Source organism: Coregonus lavaretus, assembly GCF_964263955.1.
Source record: "Coregonus lavaretus genome assembly, contig: HAP1_SCAFFOLD_3139, whole genome shotgun sequence".
Taxonomy (NCBI): domain Eukaryota; kingdom Metazoa; phylum Chordata; class Actinopteri; order Salmoniformes; family Salmonidae; genus Coregonus; species Coregonus lavaretus.
In genome coordinates, this window is record NW_028165948.1 from 17,501 (window position 1) to 22,500 (window position 5,000).

General features: G+C 43.6%; 1 pseudogene across 1 annotated transcript in view; it reads right to left on the bottom strand.

The window, feature by feature from the left end:
• The window catches only part of LOC311115267 (receptor tyrosine-protein kinase erbB-4-like), a 57,474-nt pseudogene that overhangs the window by 17,129 nt on the left and 35,345 nt on the right, over positions 1-5,000 (bottom strand). Inside the window, exon 3 of the transcript XR_014615304.1 lies at positions 824-958. The product of XR_014615304.1 is annotated as a receptor tyrosine-protein kinase erbB-4-like (transcript). The remainder of the gene's footprint in view (positions 1-823; positions 959-5,000) is intronic.

Here is a 5,000-nt window from a genome sequence, read left to right on the forward strand (position 1 = left end):
TATTGTCTTATACTCCCCCTCTTCTGTTCTTCTTCTTCTTCTTCTTCTTCTTCTTCTTCTTCTTCTTCTTCTTCTTCTTCTTCTTCTTCTTCTTCTTCTTCTTCTTCTTCTTCTTCTTCTTCTTCTTCTTCTTCTAACAACTTAAACAGACATTATAGTGAAGGACACCTTGTGGGGAGAATCGTCATGCTCACTCTAACGTTGTGTGCCAATTCGTGAGCATACGTGCTGTTTTTAGTGGTCACTGTGACATTCAGTGACATTTTCTACACTGATATTAAATGCATAGCATGCCCTCACTTTTCCTTGGCACACAGTGCAATCTATGGGGGGGGGGGGAAACAAACTGAAAATGTGGAGAAGTTTTGGGAGAGTGGACTTGGAAATAAAATGGGTGTGTTTTGACACACAATGGCCGGTAGCCAATGGCTGTGTGTTTTGACACAATGGCCGGTAGCCATATCAGTTTCACTCTGACTATGTTCCAAACACTTTCAAAGGAGCTGGCTGTCAGCTTTAGTGAGCTTTAAGTGCAGCTGAGAGAGAATCACCATGGGCCTGGCTGCATAGCAACACAACTCAACCACCTCCATGTGAGTTTAATCACTGATCTATTGTGATGCTGCTTCCAGCTGACCTTCAGCAAAACAGAGAAAAAGCATACAAAAAAAGCACAATTTTAACAATATGATTTGTATGAAACTGAGAAAATATGTAAGCGTGTGAATGTGTGTGTTCATAGTGTGCACCCTGGAAGTTTATATTTTTATCAGCAGCTCGACCACCCCTCCCTCTCAGCATTGTGGTTTCTCCTCATACTCACATCCAAGGCCACTGTTGTTGGACGGTACCACCAGGAGCTCAGCTTGAGGGTTCTTGATGATGTCTCTCCAGTGGATGGTGTCGGCGTGGCACAGGAACTTGTTCTGGTCAACATAAACCCCCCCGTTCAGGATCTCTGTGCAGAGAAGGACGTACGCATACACATAATAAGCATATAACCCTGAACATGTGTGTGTGTGTGTGTGCGTGCATGTGTGTGTGTGTTTGTGTATGCGTGTATGTGTATGTATGTATGTCTGTATGTATGTGTTAGAGCAGCACATCAATGCATGAAGGTTACTCATGACCACTCCTGATTACGCTATGCATTTCTTTATTTCAAATCCCTGCAGATGGAAACTATTGACTCAAAGTGAAAAGGTAAACGTGTGTTGCGGTCTGAAGGCCAGGTAGGCAGGCCAGGTCACAAAGGATAATGTGCAGGCACGCCTGGCGACCGCCTCACCCTCCAGCAGTAGTCACTGGACTGCTCCATCCTGTTACGTAGTGTTTAGTGACTCAGCATCCCTCCGTGCCACTGTTGCTTCTGAAAGGCGGCCATTGTTGATATCCTTTCATGCTACACCTACAAAGAGTCCCCTCCATTTACAAAGAGACGTATCCTCACCAAATCAATTCCCTAGAAAATTCACTTTTCCCCGTGACCTACCCCGGATCCAGAAAGAAGGACACACAGCGGATAAAGGAAGGCTTTGGGTCAAACCCACCTCTTACGGTATTTCACAAATAGCAATAATATGTTTCTGTCGGAGGGTTATTGCCCTCACCAGATGTCTGCATGGGGAACCATAACAATTTATAATCCCTTACACACTACACATCAGGGATTTGTTCACGGACACCGCATAGTAATTTCCCTTTGTGACCCATATCTGGTTATATAAGCATGAATATATCACTGTCTTTATATGACAATGTGCAAGTCAATTACAGGATTTGGACTCAATCAATCAAGTAGTTCCTCTCTGGATGAGGCTCAAGATTACAGTAGAGTTTGTGTGTGTGTGTGTGTGCGTGCACACGTCTCTATGTGTGTTTGTGTGTGTGTGTGTGAGTGTGTGTGTGTGTGTGCATCTGTGTGTGTGCATGCACACGTCTCTATGTGCGTGTGTTTGTGTGTGTGTGTGTGTGTGAGTGTGTTTGTGCATCTGTGTGTGTGTGTGTGTATCATCCATGATGACCCTGGTTCTGGGAACACCCTTGTCATAGTTAATGAAAATCATCTGAAATGATAATCCAGATTGGGCTGGATTAGGAAACATGCTCCACCAGTATTATATAGTCTCTGAACAGATTAGCAGCATATGAAAATATAAAGAGGAAGCGTATTCAGATATTTATAAACTGAGGGGAAGTGGGGGAAGCTAATCATTGTGAAGGAAATAGTATGATTAAAACAAGGAACTCCCCTGTGGAAAAAGATAAACTAAATTTTCTTCAAAGCATTTGACATGCCGACGGTCTCCCTCGCTGGGGATGGTCTATCATTGCAATTTCATCTACTAATACCACCTCTCACAAAGAAGGATTTTATCAAAGGGATGTTTTACATGTAAATGTATAAGACTGTTATAAGAGAACATTCTGTACCAATTACAACGGTACGCATGGAGCCTAAATATTCAGGGTGTTTGTCTCTTATTCAATAATAGAGTGTGATTCAATGGAGAATAGTCAGGAGGATATTCAGGGTTGTGGCGAAATTATGTCGATTAGATTCTCCCTGGATTGTTGATGCTGCTGCCTCCGTAGAACTTCTCCATCACATTGTCCTCATAGAAATATAATTACTCTAGATGTCTTCTAAGAATCTATGGATGTCTTCTAAGATTCTATGGATGTCTTCTAAGATTCTATGGATGTCTTCTAAGATTCTATGGATGTCTTCTAAGATTCTATGGATGTCTTCGAAGATTCTATGGATGTCTTCTAAGATTCTATGGATGTCTTCTAAGATTCTATGGATGTCTTCGAAGATTCTATGGATGTCTTCTAAGATTCTATGGATGTCTTCGAAGATTCTATGGATGTCTTCGAAGATTCTATGGATGTCTTCTAAGATTCTATGACTGTCTTCTAAGATTCTATGGATGTCTTCGAAGATTCTATGGATGTCTTCGAAGATTCTATAGATGTCTTCGAAGATTCTATGGATGTCTTCTAAGATTCTATGGATGTCTTCGAAGATTCTATGACTGTCTTCTAAGATCATCTACATTATTATCTAACACAATATCAGAAACCACAGAGATAGCAGAGAGGAGAAAGAAGAGAGGATGTTAGTCATGTGCAGAACCTCCATGACAGCAGCCCATTAGCCAATGCCAAAATAGTCTCCTTTCACTGTAGAGAAACAGTTTTAAGAGTCTGAGGGCGAGAAAGGGATGAACTCTGAAAGTCTCCATTTCTCTGTCCATGGGGCCGGGCCGGTAACTCCTATGGCATTGACGAGGCAGTATCGGAGGGCCGTTTGTTACGGACCGACAGCAGACTCGCCATTTGCCCTCCTTTTTCGATCTATCCATTAAAGGGCGAGATCTATGGCCAGCTCTTCATTGGGGGCGAGCACCGCCTCATACCATCGCTGATTGATGAGGTAGTTGTAAAACCCATCACCTTGGAGAGAGAGAGAGAGAGGGGGAGGGAGGGGAGAGGGATGGGGGAATGAGAGAGAGCGAGAGAGAGTGAGTGAGTGAGTGAGTGAGTGAGTGAGTGAGTGAGTGAGTGAGTGAGTGAGTGAGTGAGTGAGTGAGTGAGAAGAGAGAGAGAGAGAGAGAGAGAGAGAGAGAGAGAGAGAGAGAGAGAGAGAGAGAGAGAGAGAGAAAGAAAGAAAGAAAGAAAGAAAGAAAAAAAGGTAAAGAGAGGAAACATGGAGAGCCTTGAAAACCCCAGACCTACCTGACCCCAGACCATCCATTCACTATCTACCTGACCCCAGACCATCCATTCACTATCTACCTGACCCCAGACCATCCATTCACTATCTACCTGACCCCAGACCATCCATTCACTATCTATCTACCTGACCCCAGACCATCCATTCACTATCTACCTGACCCCAGACCATCCATTCACTATCTACCTGACCCCACACCATCCATTCACTATCTATCTACCTGACCCCAGACCATCCATTCACTATCTATCTACCTGACCCCAGACCATCCATTCACTATCTATCTACCTGACCCCAGACCATCCATTCACTATCTACCTGACCCCAGACCATCCATTCACTATCTATCTACCTGACCCCAGACCATCCATTCACTATCTATCTATCTGACCCCAGACCATCCATTCACTATCTACCTGACCCCAGACCATCCATTCACTATCTACCTGACCCCAGACCATCCATTCACTATCTACCTGACCCCAGACCATCCATTCACTATCTACCTGCTTGCTGTAAACATTATTTGACCTTCTTGATGGATGTTTACAGTACATTACTGTACATGGGCTATTGACTGACAAGGACATTGAGTTGCTGCGTCCTACATGACCAATGTAGGTCCATAGGGATCTTTGAGTCACAGGCCGTTAGAGAGGGGATTGTGGGAGCGAATCAGCAGTAGGCGTTTCTCTCAGATCCCACCTAATTGGACGATGTAAGCCCATGGGCCTTCAGGGCTTCAAAGGACATTATTCATTGGCTGTTGAATGATGGCTTGCTTCCAAACACTTGTTATCCTTTGAAATCTCAGAACACAAATAAATGAAGAGGTTCTTGATGATTCTATTCTTTGTGTGGCTACGTGGCATAGGTTTGGATCATGTTATCTTAACAGTCGGTGCGGTGGTGGGTTGTAGCGTCCCCTGTTCGCTTTGCATCAAAAACAATCATTACAATGCTAAATGATGCATGTTATTGTAGGGCTTTTTATCCCTGGTATTGCACATCAGTGGCTATCTTTGATGTCTAATGCTGAAAGGGTTCTCATAGCAGTGACTGTACACCCACCAGACAAAGGCCTGACGTCAACATCCAATCAACAACTACATTTTGGTTGACATTTAGTTGAGTAGTCAACAAACGGGAATTGTATTTGAAACCAAACCTTGAAACCCTGTTGTTTAATTGTGCTTGGAATCAATGTCTCTCTCTCTCTCTCTCTCTCTCTCTGTCTCTGTCTCTCAGTCCCTCAGTCTCT